Below are 16,247 nucleotides of genomic sequence, written 5' to 3'. Positions count from 1 at the left end.
CAGATGGAGCTATGCAGACACCTTGTGCAAAAATAAATAAATAAATAAATAAAATCCTTTGCACCCCAGATCTTGCTGCAGTGGATAGTGAGAGGGATGGGGGCCCGGCCCACTCTCAGGGACTCCATTGTCACTCCACTGACTTCCGTGGGATTTATTTAGCCAGGAGGAGTGGAATTTGGCCCAAGGGCTGGGATCAGCTGTAAACAAACAACAGGTCAAAACAGCTGCCCAGGAAAATGAAGCAGGGCATGAAAGTCACTGCTCCAGCCGCTCAACCATAGAACCTAATTATTTCACTTTAAGCCAATTAGAGCCTTTTGTTGTTGTTGTTGTTTTGGGTATTTAGGCACCTAACGCTGCAGACAGGCACCTCTCTCCTAGTGAAACCAAAGGGAGTTAGGTACCTAGGCATTTTTGAAAATTCCACCAGGGCTCAGCTGCATCTTTAGGCACTTATGCCCAGATCCACAAAGGTCTTTAGGCATTTCAATCAGTGGAAGTTAGGTGCCCAAAGACCTTTGCGGACCTGGCCCCAAACACCTTTGAAAATCTGGCTCTTAGCCCATGTCACCTTCCTGGCCCAGAGATAATCCTGGAGACACTGCCTGTTGCTTGATGGGGATAGACAAAAACAGCAGCTGCAAGTGAGAAGAGGCTGTAACCCAATGGGTATGAAATGAATGAGCTGAGACGCAGTGAGGAGCAGGCTTCCTAGCACATTAGCCCTTTAATGGCAGTGAACGGGTGGCCCTGCAGAACAACGAAGAGGCTTGGAAAGGTTCCCAGTCAGTTTCTGAGTCATTGGGGGTTTATTTGAGAGAGACCATGCAGCAAGGGGATGAATCTTTATTGTTAGATACGTGCACAGAGATGTCACTCGGCAGATTAACAGAGGGACAGGCAGGGGTGCTGCAATCACACGGCAGCAGCAGGAGGGGTGGGGGACAGATCCTTGCAATCATACGGTAGCAGAGAGACAAAGTCAGATCCTCAGATCACACCACCAGCAGGGGGAAGAACAAAGACAGAAACTGCAGTGGTGTATGCAGCAGGTGATGCAATCTCTGCCGCAGCAGAAGGGGCAGAGGTTGATCCTTCAGTCACAGCAACAGGAAGAGGAGCAGGGCAAAGATGCATCCATGGTGGCGGAGTCGAAAGCTCATCCTGCTCTTATAACAGCATCAGCCTTGTCCCACACTGCTCTTCCCATGGGACACTGCCAGAGGGGGGTTCAGCAGAGTCACTTGAGCTGGAGCAACCTGCATAGTAAAGAGAGGGAGTTTCTGGCAGTGGCTTTTCCTTCTGACACCCCCAGTTTTGATTATCATCTCCCCCAGTCTGAATGAGCAAGTGCAAATATATTGGTTCCTGCTCTAGTGGGAGCAACAGGAGTGACAGGCAAAGGACAGGAGCTGAGATGGCAACTAGTGAGCAATGCATCTCCTTCTCTCTCCCATCACAGCTACTGGTGGCACCTAATCCTCTCTCTGCAATATGAGTCTTATTCCAGCACCAGCTCTGTCTCCCTGTTAATTTCCAGTTTATGAGCCGGCGTTGTAGGAACACAAATTGCCCATGGAGATCGTTTTTTATTAGTATCTTCTGCTTAGTCATCAATCCCCTTCTCTGAGTCTGTGTCAGCTGTAGCCCCTCTGAGGATATCGCAGGCCCAAGCTGCTGGCTATTAAAAAAATACAGGCTAACATTTATACCAGGCTTTTCCTGTAGAGATCCAAAAAGGCCCTGCAAACTTTGCACACTGGGTGAGAGGGGAAACATATTCACTTCCAGGGCCTGATTCTGAGCTAATCTGTGTGAATCAAGAGTAACCCTTGTGTCCAGCCAGCACAAGTGAGAGGAGAATGAGAAGGTGGAAGGGGACAGCTTCGTAGTACCCAGATCCTCTTTATCTAGAGTGACAGAACCTGGTCCCAAGCTGGTGTGACAGGTCGACCTCCATCACCTGGTTAGTAGGCCAAGGAGGGTACAAGATTACTCATTCCCATCATTTCTTATAGCTTCCCCTCCCCCCCACCCCCTTGGATCATCAGTGGTCATCTTGTCCATCTCTATGCCACTCCCCATTCCAACCACCAGGATAATGGGCATGGGCTTGGGAAAAGGAGGCATAATCTGAGCACTGCTGGGGTCCAGAGGTCCTCTTGGGGCCATAGCTAGTGTAGGTTAAAGCAGTCCTGAGGTTGCTCTAAAGTATGCCAGGGATGAGGTCAGCATAGATTGGCCCCAGGATTGGGAGGAGCACCTACTCTCCAGTGGAACCCAGTCCATACAGGATGCAGCTGAAAAGCTGGCCCATGAAGTTTGAATGACCCCAAACCCTCAAAGTGAGACCCTGGGTAGGTCTACACAGACAGTCTGACTGGCTGAATTTCATCTAGTTTTGCATCAAATACTTACAAGAAATTGTATATGGTGTGTTCTGTCCATGAAAAGTGGGCCAAATTTCCTCTGGAAACTCTCCCACCTTCACTCAGAAGATTCACGAACATCAGCCAACTTTTCCAACACTCGCCTTCTGCTACCACCAAGATGCCCAGGTGCCATGCTGCTGAGCAGTCTAAACACTCCTGACTACATGAGACTGGCAGACATTTGTGAAATGAAAACCTGGCACATTTCATTGGCTTTCAAAGGTCATTGCACACTTTTCATATTGTTCCACAAATTAAAAGTGGGGAAAATGGCCAATTCCTTTTCACTCCCATAGGCCACTGGTTTAAAATGTGTGTGTGCAGGAAATCGAATCAAACCTACATAAAGACAAAACCATTGGCTGCTCAACACTCTCATTCTTTCTTTTCCCCTCAGCAGAGTAGTTTTCATTCATTTTCTTAGCTGCTTCTCCATCAATCTGCCTAGCTGGTGTGTAGGGGAGCTGGCCCATTCCTCTGCTGTTGGCACGACATGTTCCCTTCACCTCCTTGTTATTCTCTCCAGCAGCAGCAAGTTGGTATCCCCGTCAGGCACTGCATAGAAAGACATTAAGACAACGGCTGAGATGTGAGCAGATAATTAAGATGACAGGTACATGGCAAAACATTAATCTGATGCTTAAAAAAAAAGACAATAGTAATATTTCTATTTAAATATGGTGCATTGTTCCTTAGGCTGCACAAAGGATTCCACTTTGACTATGAAAACTCAGCTGATTTCTACTGTGGGGGGTAGCTTCAAAAATTGTTCCTTAGCCACTCAATGAGCAAAAGCTACATGGTCTAGTGGACGGAGCACTACCCTGAGAGCCAGGATCTCTGGTGTTCTAATCCTGATTGTAGTATGGACTCTGGCCTGTGGCTTTAGACAGGTCGTTAACCTCTCTGCCTCAGTTTCTCCACAAGTAAAACAGGGATAATCATGGTGTTATGTGACTTCGCAAGCTGATTTTGCAGACCACATTGGAGATGAAAAGTCTTCTTATACGAGCGGGATAGAAAACCCTTTTCAGTTCATCTCCTGCTGGCAGCAACAGAAATTAATTGGGAAAAACAAAGAAGAAAGAAATCCAGGGTGAGATATAAAAATTATCCAGAAAATTCACAGCTTAGAATGTACTATAAATACAAGAGAAAACTCTCTCTTCTTTCTGCCAGTCTAATTCATTCCCCATCCATTGCACAGCCTCTCCCAACCACTTCACCTTTTGGAGTGAAAATGTATCTTCCAATTACTCAGTAACAAGATTATCTCATATATGTCCATAGAAAATTAAATGCTGCAAGAGATAAATGCCCTTTACTTTGGAAGCTCTTTCTTATTATATGCGTAAAGAACCTAGGCACAGTAGGGTCCTGATCCCTGACTGAAGCCTGCAACCATTACCAAAAAAATACTTCTACTAATTCATAGACCAGGTACAAACCAGGAAGTAGCCAGTTCAACGTTCTCCGACTGTCCTGCCAGTGTATGTCTCAGAACCTATGGGACCATCTGGAGCTATCTTCATGCAGCTGATCCTTGGCATTTCTCCAAGGGTGCCCAGTGTGAAGGTGTCACTGCCTTCCCCAATCTAATCTAGTCTAGCCAATCGATTCTATTCCTTCATCCTTTGGGGTAAAAATTTACACTTGACCATATGTCTCAGGATAGATAGATAGATAGATACCTATTCAAATTCCAATACACTGTAGAGTTACCTATGCAGAATTAGAAACAGCACAAAATGAGGCTGGGAGATATTTACGTCAGACAGGAGACTTGGGCCAGAGCAGAAAGCGACAATACAGCATATGAAAGATGAGCTTAGCTGGGAAGTTTTCAGAAGAGGTGGCTAATTCATACATGTGTTCGTGATACTACAAATTCAGTCTGTATCTTTGCAAAGTTTCTTCACGGGGGGAAGTTCTGTCACTGTGGCCGGTCCGGCTTTTGGTATCCCATGGAGGAAGGTGTAGGCCAGGGTTCTGGTTTGTTGCTGAATCAGTGCTAAGATTCAGATTCAACAGCTCCAAAATTTTATGGCAGATGATGTAATAAAAAACTAGCCGAACTGTGGAAGTCTCTTCAGATCATCTGTCTGTGTACGTTTTCTGACAGGTCGGGCCAAAATCTCATGAGCTCAACTATTCGTATGAGAATTTGACTCCATGAGAACGGGAGGAGGGAGGTAGCCCCTTTAGTTACCTAACTTGGAACCAAAGCCTTAGGGACAGTCATAGTTCTGAAAGTTTGACTCAGTACCTCCCCCAGCCCTAAATCTTAAAGGGCGTTGTGTTTAAGATTCTGGTATAAACCCACCTCTCATTTTGTATTACACAAATGGAACACCAAAAGCTGCATTTTATCTCTTCCTGAGATTCCTCCTCTGTAATATTACATGGAGAATGAGCTCTCAACTAATTTTCATTCATCTTCAGCCTTTGATTGTGAGGAATAGGTAGACTGGATTTCACAAAGTGCTTGAAGTTACTTCTACATACCTCACACTCCAGAATTGCCTGGTGTGAAAGCCTGCACCAGACATGACACAGACAATGAGGCTTAAAGATTCGCCTAGGGAAGGTTTTATCTCATCTTCATCACAATGCTTGGAGTACATTTGCTATTTTTAAATGATTAAGTAAATCCTGCCATTATGCCTGCCTTCCCTGGCCTTCATTTTTCCAATTATGTCAATCAGGCCTACAGGAAGATGAGCCATTACCAAATAGTATATAGGCAGCCCTTTAAAAATCCCACATTCTGAGACATGGATTGTATATAATTTCTACCCGTCTCCTGCATAACACATCCTGAAATCACTACCCAGTTTGCCAGTCCCATTAAGCCCAGCAGGTGATGCTGGTGCAGAAAACATGGAGTTCATCTCCTTTCCCCTTAGGCCCTTCTCACAGAAAACATGCAAACGAGAGAGCGCAAAATGCCAGAATATTAATTTAAAAAAAAATCCTACATGGTGACAAGTATCATATGGCTTTGTTCTTACTGTCTAGCCAGCTCTTCAGTCCCAGCTTATCTCCAGTGAACCTTCTGCAAGGCTAGAATAATGCAAGGAACAGTGAGAAAAAAGGAAGGTTTCTCCGACAGATGGTTGGTGCTTTTGGCGCTGTTCCTTTTGCTCAGCTTACAAAGCCAGACAGTGGTGTTCTCCAGGCCTCTTCCCACCAATTAGGGTGTGAAAAAAGGATGCTGAAGAATGGGTTTGAAAGATGTATATACCTATGCATGTTTTCGTCACTCAAGTCACAGTAGTAAAGCATGCTCTGCTATTTTCCTCATTGAATTAAATGAAGGTGCCATCATGCAAAATCTCAGCATCTTTATTGCAGTGGAGTAGAAAGTTCTCATGGAGTCTAGGCTTCAGCCAGGCCTAAATAATGAATGGTCACTTTAAAGAATGCCTGTTGTAGCTAGTGTCTCAAGGGAGGCTTTCCTCTGTGCCCTGACTGGGCTGCTACATAATAACACCTAGCTCTTATCAGCAGTGGATCACAAAGCACTTCACAGAGGAGGCTAGTATCATTATCCCCACTTTGCATATGGGGAAACTGAGGCATGGAGACTTGCCCAGGGTCACCCAGTAGGCCAGTGGCTGAGTAGATCTCCAGAGTCCCAGTGCAGCGCTCTATCCACTAGGCCACTGTGTAAAAGGGTATTTATTAATTATTATTATTATTATTTATTTGTTCTGCAGTAGCATTACAGACAAGGACTCTGTTGTGTCCTAGGCACTGTACACACACAGAACCAAAAGAATACATTCAAAGGCATTTATTAGGGTTTAAAAGTACAGAGGAGAAACACATTGGTATTCACCAGCCAATGACAGTACAGCATTTCTCTCTTAACCTGCCCCATCTTTTATTTATGAATGGAGAGGTTCTATAGGACCCAGCAATAACCAATCCTGGCTGTGCAACCTTAATTCAACCCCCTTGTGCATCTATATTATGATACGGTCTCTAATTCCAGGATCGTATACTATTTTTTCCATAAGCAACCTTAATTCTGACATTTCCTAACTTTTGAGTGCTTGACCTTGCAACCCTAATAATGTTCTTTTAACATAGTTTGTGTGTGTGTGTGTCTGTGTGTGTTTCTAAATTAGCCCTTGCAGCATCATTGCTCTGTTCCATTAATGACACCCACAAAGGGGCGCTGGATTCTCTGCTGATGCACCTCCCAGCTGATGTCCCTGTGGACATGCTCAGGGTGTTGTTATATACAGCGCAGTAAGTGGCTGTGTTGAGTATATTGAAGATTAACGTTCAGTGTCTTACTAACTTCTGGCAGAATCGCAGGTGGAGGTAGGATAACAAAGTAAATCCTAGAGAAAGTTGAGCTGTCTTTCAAAAGATGTGTGCTTTCAGCAATTTACAGGGGTCAGCTTGCTCTTGAGAGACTGCACAGTAAATTACTTGGGTGGTCTTCTCTACTTGTAATGCAAGACATGCAAGGGGATCACAGGGATACAAATACATTTTTATATTTCTTTGCTGCTAGAGTTATTTCTGCATCTCCAGGGTTTCAGTTTAAAGCCCAGCCCCTGAGGTGAAAAGAGGAGGGCGAAAGTATGCAGTCCGGGCCAATCTACTCCTCAAACAAAATCCTGGGTAAAGTTAAGTTTGTTCAAGTATAAATCTCCCTGACATCATCACTTAACATCAGAGAAAGCAGCAGATAAGCCATCCTTCACTCATATACCTTACTGTCCAAACTTCTTGCTACAGTACCCTACCTCTCTTTGCCATAAAATCTCCCTTGCACTTCTGACAGATAACCAGCCGCAATGCACACAGCCAATCCATTCAAATCACACTGAAACATGCAGCCTTTACTTCACTCTACTTTTTCATGTGAAAACAACACTTTATACACTTTTCCGGCATACACATCTCTAGAGAATAGACCTTAATTTGTTCATTGATATTTGTCTACTAATCAGATATTGATATTATATGATGAGCATCTGTCATTTCCAATGTGAATGCTGTTCTTTTCTCCTATTGTCTGTGTTTTCCTCCAGACATTCTAATCTATATGCATTACAAGGTCATTGATTCTGATTCTTTAAAAAGTGAAACTCCTCTGTTACATAATTTGTTTCAAGAAAGCTACCCCTGTATTTGAACCTCCATTAAAGCGGACACCCTTAAAAAGATCAGCTGTGTTATAGAGTTCTTATCTATTCCAATGATATGCCTTATTCCTAAAATGGGGATACCCCTAGGGTCAGTCAGATCTTTAGAAGAAAGATGAGTATGTCCACTATATGTGAAGCTCAGTCTTGTCTTTGCTAAGGTCCACACTGAATGGCATCATGGAAGTGAACTATATAACATTCCCACGTCAGACCCATTGCTGTCATAGAATCATGGATTACTAGGGATCTCAGGAGGTTATCTACTCCAACCCCCTGCTCAAAGCAGGACCAATCCCCAACTAAATCCCCAAGGACTGAACCCACAACCTTGGGTTTAGGAGGCCAATGCTCAAATCACTGAACTATCCCTCCCCCGTCTTTGTGCTGCTGTAATTTGGAAGTGAGAGGCAGGATCTTTACCCAGATTTGCACCCCTAAATGACTTCTGAGCACAAAAATTCAGGGGTAAATACCAAAGGGCCAGATTCAGCCACTCTTACTCACAGGGAGTACTGTGTTACTACTTGAGCAGTCCCATGGAATTCAGCGTCAATCTGATTTCAAAGGAACTACTCCCAGATTAAAACCGCTCAGTGCAAAGGTGGCAGAATCTGGTTCTAAAGGTGTGATGGAGCAAGTTCATTTTTAGAGGTAACGTTTAAACTGTAGCCCTCAGGAACTCCCCAAAACAACTTAATTCCCTAAAAGGAGAAGGAAACCTTCACATAGCAGGGTCACGTTTTCAGCATCGTGATAAGCATTTGCCCTCACTAAACACTGAGTAGTCGGGTATATGCCAATATCTGAATCTTCAGAGACCAGATTCTGATTCTTCCGGGTCAGCTTTGCTACAATTAAGCACCAATTAACCCAAATACCCACTGTAAGAAAAGCCTTCTTTATGTAGCAAAATACATTCTATGCCTTTGCTGAAAGACAAAAGCCATCCAGCTGATCATTACCAAAACACTGTACCATTGTATATGTTTTTCGGATTCCACATTGCTATGTTATCTGCACTTGCAGTTGCTAGGTTACCTGGATATTTAATGAAATTATAGCAGTGCAAAAAAATTTGCCAAAGACAAGCCCACAGTGGCAGAATTTACTAGAGGGAAAGCACGACATTTCACATGGTTACGTGTGCTTTCATTCAAGTTTCACACCAAGGCAGTGTTATGTAGCAATTAAAGCAGGGGAATGGAATTCAGGACTCCTGGGTTCTCTTCTTAAGTCTGGCATAGCCCTGGGTAAGCCACTTACCCATTGTGTTTCTCACTTGCCCCATCTGTAAAATGGGAGTAAATAAATGAGTAGGTCAGATCATTTGGCAAGTACTTGGAGCACGTTAGCCCAGCTAACTGGCCTCCATAGGTGCATCTTTCTGCAGGAATTCAAGTGAATTACCCCCTGCAAGACAGGAATACATTGAAGTGACCACAAAACTAAGACTCAGCCTAAATGTATGGCAGTGAACACCATCTTTCAGATTCCATATGATTTCCATTAGAGACTCCATTTTCCAGTCCTTCCTTCCTCCCTTCCCCCCCCCTCCCAAAAAAAATCACCCTTCAAGCCTAGAAACTTTCAATATGTGGGGATGCCACAAAAGATGCACTGAGAACTTGGCTGGAGCAGGGTAATGGAGAGAGATAGGCTGGGGCAACTTTCACAAGGCAAGGGCTGCGTGAGATTTAACACCGTTTTGAAAGTGCATTGCAAGATCCTTACAAGGAGAGAACTGAATTTCAAAGGAGGCAGTGTTTGAGCACAGAGAAAGGGCTCCATTTCGAACTCTGCCCATCAGCTCTTCAGTGGAGAATACAGTGCAAAAGAGCCAGTCTTTGCCCTGACTTACATTCCGTGGAAATTCATGGATTCCCGGCTGTTCCCTGGGGGAGGCGCTGCTGAGCTTTGATTTAATGACGGAGGCCTCTCAACCCTACTATAGCCGGGTCGGTTCTGACCAATGTATAAAGTGAAATGTTTGTAATGAAATCACACAAAACTAGAGGCAGACCCTGTTCATTGACCTGTAACCATACAATGTCTCAGTATAATTTCTTGGCATATGAAAATCATGTGATCTTCACGTTTTCCATCTACAACTAGAGATGAGCAAAGGAGACTGAAGACGCAGTAGCATGGACGCTGGCATGAGCTTCACAAGCCCGTCTGGAGCCCGCCCGAATATGTACTGCCACATCTTCACGGCTGTGTTAGCTGCATTAAAGCTCATGTGGGTGGCCTGCCTAAGCTGCAATCACAGCTCCGATGCTCTTTGGGTTTGGGGCCTTCTTTTTGTTCTGTGTTTACACAGTGCCGAGCACACTGGGATCCTGCTCCAGGACTGGGCCTCCTGGGCAGGAAGGCAATAGAAATAAACACTATTAATAGTATTAACTACTGCTACTACTAAGTAGACATACTGGTTTCAACGGCATTTTGCAGTGAGATTTTGTGAAGAGGGTCCATGAAGAGTCAGTCTAGATGATCATAATGGTCCCTTCTGACCTTAAAGTCTATGAGAGAAACCAGAGCTAATGCTGAACTGAGCCATTGCAAAGGGACGGGCTGAGCGTCAGACAGCTGTCCCACTCCGCTGGGTAACCTGGCTGCATAAACGTGGAGCTGAAAGCACAATGGCATAATCCCAAGGTTGAAAACAGTCGAACACCTTGGTGGGAGCCAGCGAAAGAGAAGCGCGTCTCTGCGGGAAGGCGGTCGTCTACAATCTGCACTCAAAAATCACTTTACATTTAGGTGGGAGGGGAGGCGCGAGCTTCTTCCCCTCAACAAGAGGGTTGTTATTTCCTTGCTGGAAAGCTGCTCCTCTCTGCAGCTGCCCCAACCTAACAAGGAGAAGTGGAACAGAACCAAACGCTTGGAGGACTCTCCAAACTCCGCTAAGCCAGGAGGAGACAGCTGGAGCTCTTTTCCGCTGCGTTTCTGAAAAGCCAGGCATAGCAGCTGTCCACTCTCCAACTGGAACACAGGGCTGCGCTGTGCAGTGGAGAGCTCTTGAGAGCAAGCAGTACAACTCGGTATTGCTGGAAATGTTTACTGCTGCTCCAGAAGCCGGCAATAAAACACACTCTGCTATAAAATGAGTATTAATAGCACTGGAACAAGCATGCACAGCAGTGATTTCCAACCTCTTCCCTCCCTAAATTCAGTGGGTTTGTCCTCCTGCAACCCAAGATAGGGGTTTTTTCTCCCAGCAGGCTCCCACCTCTCTGACGAGGGGCTTAGCATCATGATTTCTCCCCTCCCTCTAGGCCAAATCCCACATCCCCAGCCCCACAGCACCCATTTCCCACTGCTTAGATTCTACACTGGGTGCAGTAAAATACGGATCCTATCTCTGCCCCTTTGCATTCCTTCTTGACTGGATGCTTTTAACCTGCTGCAAAGGCCTGGGGGAAAGTATTTACAAAGTCATGTTTGAAAGGTCGTCCATAATTCCATAACAATTATGCAGACATTACAAGAACGGCTGAGGAACGTTACAGACGCGGTGATTAACGAAAGGCACATATTAGACATGCGCCACATGCCCTTTCAGTATCTGAGCGTGCTAGTGTTTTACCAGCCATGCAGCACACAGAGAGGGTTTGCTGCATGGATAGAATTATCCGGGCTGTGCTGAGGGGTTTTGGGGCTGGGGCAGGTCACGGCTACACTTGTGCCACTGCCACAGGGGCATCAGAGCCCAGAAGGGCTGCACGGGGGTGCTACAAGTGCTAGTGCCTGTGCAAGAGGAGACGTCCCTGCAGAGCCTCGAACGCCAGCCAACTCTGACCGAGTTCCCTGGTGTTCTGGCTGCTTGCCTTGCAAAGAAACGCATTTTAAACTGGACCCCTTGTAGCGATGCGGCGACTCACCGGCACGGCGCCTCCTGCTGTGGTCCTGGGAATTAGCTTTTCCAGCCTTCGGAGCGCCCTCTGCAGGCCGGAGTCCCACTCACCACAGGCCTCATGTTCCTCCCGGACCACGGTGCCCCCTGGCAGTACTCCCACAGATATGGGTCTCCCCTCCCCAGGGACCCCCCCAACCTCGTATCCCACCTCACCTCAGTATATGGCTACTGCCAGTCAGCATCTAGCCCCCGCTCACAGACTGCAATGTACACACCATTCATCGCCGGCAAAGGGGGGGTTGGACCTGCTGCCTTTGCCTACCCCACGCTACCCCCTGTAGCCCCAGTAACTGTCGTGGCCTTTAGCAAGGCCTGCAGCCTGGGGGCTCTCCAGGCTGGAGCTCCCCAGCTCCTCTAGCCTTTCCCCAGCCCTGCGCCACTGTAGGTACCTTCCTCAGCTTCTAGGCAGCCAGGCCCTTCTCCCTCAAGAGAGTGGCCTTAGCTCCTGGCTTCCCTGGCCTTTATAAGGCCAGCGATGGTCTGATTGGGGTGTGGCCCCAGCTGTGGCTGTTTCCCCAATCCGCTGAGGCTTGCTGTTCTCCCTCGCAGCAGCCCTCACACAGCCTCAGCCCTCTCCCAGGGCTGATTTCAAGCCCTTCTAGGCAGGAGCGGGTGACCACCCCGGTACACCCCTGCATCAGTATGCTGCCTCCCAATGCCTCGGCGTGAAACAAGGACCTTCAACACTTCTATCCCCAGATGTAAAAAAGTAACTCCATTCGGTGCTAGAAGTAGTAGGCTATTATCCTCCTTGGATCAGTAACCGGAGAGAGACAAGACACACTGTACAAGCATGTTACACAGCATACGAGTTTGATACGTCAACTGTGGTGGCCTCAGTGCCCATGGAAGTGAGGGAGCCATTCCACAGCACGTCCCTAGACCCAGGTATAGCACAGCAGGTGTGCTGAAGCTCAGTAAACAGCTCAGCCTTTGCACTTCAGCCCTGACCGGACACCATTTTGTATCCCAGTCCCAGCCCTCTCCACCGAAGGGAACACCAGTTCCTGAATTATGCAGTGCCCTTTTGATGCGCTCAAAGAGAGATGAAGATGACCAAGATGACTTCTACGTATGACCATGAGTCATCTTTGAACCTAGGACTCAGCCAGCAAAAAGCCAGACCCTTGACTCATTGTGTTAACCACCCTGCATCCCCAAGGGTGTTACAGGTTTAGAATCTGCCACCCCCAACTTTTTTCCCCCCTCGTTAACTTCAGATTTGGCTTCTTTATGAGTAACTGAATCTCACACAGTAGTAATTCACATATTTCTGCGCTCTCTTCTAAAGTCCTATGCTTTAGCAAGATCAGTTCGCCTGTCCCAAGGTTACTCATTAAAAAATGTATTCATTTGGCTTTGGGCTGAATATTCAGCTAGCCTGCTGGGTGCATTTCATCCTCTGAAGGTAATGTGCTGCTGTCTCAGGGAGATCTACTAATATTTCAGCTGAAAGACTTTTTAATTTCTGGAGAGGATTGTTTTCCCCAGGCAGTCCTTTGGGATCCTCCTGACCCGTTTTATCTGAGTTCCTGTTCTTTTTGTCTCTCTCTGCAGTAGGTGTTTCCTGAAATAACATAGTAGATCAATCCTGACCCATTATGCACACTGCACATTTTTAGGCATGCTTATAAATATTGCATTTGTGATACTGTTCAACCCTGTTTGCAAGAAAAGTTTCAGAAACTTCTAACATAGATAAATAGGGAAGATCTTTGTTAGGGACAATGGGGGGTCGGGGGAGAGGACAAGTCAATCTGTGGGAACTGGAACCCCCAATTTGAGTAAGAAGGAGTTTGGGTTAAGCAGCAGTAGGATGAAAGGACTGTACATACAGACACCAGATGCATGTTCCTTTTATGCTTTCCAGTACACGGCACATTGGCTATGTCCCCATATGCCATCACTGGAATGCAGACATCTTCGTTTGTGCAAGGCTTGTGCATGAGTCAATGCCTTGTAAGGAGGCTCAGCTCCCGCTCAGTGTAGCACACGTTAAAGGCAGTGTGCCCTGTCCACACTCACCTTTTGGAATGTGCTAGCTTTTGTTAGCTTCACCCCCTATAAGGCCACTCTTGGCCACTATGGCAAAGCTCTTTATGCACAGCGCAATGCAACTCCCATTACAGTCAATGAGAGTCTTTTCACTGATTGCAAGGAAAGCTGGATCAGGCCCCTGCCGCCTGCAGCTTTGACACATATCATAAGATAAGAACAGCCAAACCGGATCAGCGCAATGGTCCTTCCAGCCCAGTATCCTGTCTCTGAGAGTGGCCAGTGCCAGATACTTACAGGGAATGACCAGAACAGGGCAATTGTCAAGCTGACAACTGCCAGCTTCTGGCAGTCAGAGATTATGGGGTAGTCAGAGCATGGGTTGCATCCCTGACTCTCTTGGCTAATGGCCATTGAGGGACCTACCCTCCAAGTCTTAAAGCCCAAGTCAGCTGTTCTGCTTTTCATGTGTTTGTTGGCATCATGAGAAGAAAATCTTATAGGCAACTCACTGCAATGGTCCAGCTAACAGTCCCAAACCTCCTGGCTGACCACTAATGGATCCACCACCAACCCCATGAACAGGATCTGGATCGGTTGAGGGCACTTCTCTTGTTTTGTTTCCCATGGAATGTGCTTCCAGCCAGGTACCGTAGAACACAACTGTGTGTTTCCCTGGCCCCTATACAATGTTGCTCTGTGTTGGGGGGTGGGAATATTTTCTTCTGCCATCATGTTATATGTTTTCCTCCCGTTTCCATACATCGGCATTCACTACACAGCTGGCACTCAGATCCAGGGCACAGCTGCCAGCAGCTGAAGAGCACTCTGCCATTTTGGTTGCTGCTGTTCACCTAAATGCCTCTGATGCCTTAAATGAGGGGATTGCATAAAAAGTATAGCACCATGTTGGATCTTTTACTGTGCAAGCTGACCAGAGAAAGTCACCGGGACAATAAGTCTATTCCAATAAAAGCTCTACTTTTATTCTTAAAGTCCCTTTAAAAAGTAGTTCTCAGTCCATTAAAAGCCTCTTGAAGTTCCAAGCTGATGGAGGGATGGCCCTAAAAGCCTCCCCTCACCCTCTACTATTTCAGGGCCATGGCTAAAAACTCTTTATTGAATTTCTTGCATGTGGCTATTGAGAGACGATAAATGGAGAGTGTTATTGTCAAGCTACACTGCAATTGCATTTAACTTGGGAAGTTAATTAAAATGAATTCCCCAGAAATTGCCTGCTTGTGCACCTGCACACAGAGAGATGGTTCATGCCTTGTGTTCTATGCCCAGCTCTGCCATTGAATCAGTGACCCGGAGAAGGTCACTTACCCCCTCTGCAGCTGGCTTTCCCAGTCTGTAATATCCAGATATGAAATACTTCCCTGCTCCTCGAGGGTATTGTGAGGTTTCACTGACAGTTGTACAAGGTCCTTGATAATAGAAAAGGATTTTTATTGTTATTGCAACATTGAATTTCCTCTGTAGCATAGAGTGAGGGTCACTTGCTGGGATCAGCTGGGTACACCTCACATAATTAACTCCCTATCATTTCAGTGACCTCAGGCAGTGGGGCACCTCAGTTCCTCCTATTCTCTGCCTGTGGCACAAAATAGTTTGGTCTCCTGTGAGTGGTAGTGTTTTGGTCTAATTTCAGTTGCTGGGTTTATCATGGGGTGTTGGGTGGTGTCAGTGACCTGTGATGGACAAGAGTCCCAACTAGATATTTTGGTGGTCCCTTCTGGCCTTAAACTCTATGACTCTCTGAGCTCCTATGTCAAGTACAAGATCTGACAGTGGGTCCGGGGGAAAGGAATTTTTGAATTGCACGTGGCACAAACATTCAACTAGAATGTCATCAGCTCAACAAGAAAGGAAGAGGCTGCCAACAGTGTTGGGGTAACTGAGTCTCTCACCCACTCTGTGGTCTGCTCAAAGGATGACCTCTTAGGTCACAGGCCTACCATACTCTCTTGGCAGTCCCTCTCCCCCTGAACAGGTTTTGGCTGCAGCCCCCTGTCATTCACTGTGATTATCTCAGCAGGTCTGACCTTAGCTAAGATCCTGCAGTTCCACTCTCTCACAGGGACTAAGACTGTGATTTACCAGAGACCAGGCAGCCTTACACAGAGCACAGTAAATTTATTTTAGGACAAAAGCATTACAGAGAAAACAGATCATAAAACAATCAAAGATCTAAATGCACACTTAAGCTTACCAGAGGTACCGCATCTTTCCTTTGGAGAATCTGGCAGGATCCTGTCCTTCAAACCCTTCAGCAGGGTTGGCCAAAGATTCTTGTCCATTTGTTAGATCAAAATGAGGTCCTTCCAGTCATCCCGGCTGAGTCAAAGGCCAGGTATCTGCATAACCAGCAGTGGGAATTTGCATTAACAATTTCTTAGTGATTCCAGATACCACAGGAAACCCACCCAACACCCAGGAGCACAAAATACATATAACACATAATGATACAAAGATCTACGAATGTTCTAGGAGCCCACATCCACTGGCACATCTCAATATAATCATCTTCGATGTTTTCAGGTTCCAAGGTCCGTCTCAGGAAAATGCAGATAACATTTACAAAGTTGATACAATAGTCACAAAGATATGACTGTGTTCATCATCTCTGTCACAGGAACTTCTAGGAGCAGACCACCCACCCAGCCAGGCTGTGGAAGGAGTGACTCAGCCAGCGATAGCCAAGTGACAACACTCTCATCTAATAAA

The 16,247-nt window shown here is 46.1% G+C and overlaps 1 long non-coding RNA gene across 1 annotated transcript; it reads right to left on the bottom strand.

The window, feature by feature from the left end:
- Nucleotides 1-820: 820 nt before the first annotated feature.
- Nucleotides 821-15,871, bottom strand: LOC123347182. Its single transcript, XR_006573068.1, has 3 exons — nt 15,733-15,871; nt 2,779-2,990; nt 821-1,262 (listed from the first exon to the last, which is right to left on the bottom strand). It is a non-coding gene; the product is annotated as an uncharacterized LOC123347182 (long non-coding RNA).
- Nucleotides 15,872-16,247: the final 376 nt, after the last annotated feature.

This window comes from Mauremys mutica, chromosome 13 (genome assembly GCF_020497125.1).
Source record: "Mauremys mutica isolate MM-2020 ecotype Southern chromosome 13, ASM2049712v1, whole genome shotgun sequence".
In the NCBI taxonomy this organism is placed as follows: domain Eukaryota; kingdom Metazoa; phylum Chordata; order Testudines; family Geoemydidae; genus Mauremys; species Mauremys mutica.
The sequence above is the reverse complement of the archived record's forward strand: the minus strand, read 5'-3'. Positions and strand labels throughout refer to the sequence as shown.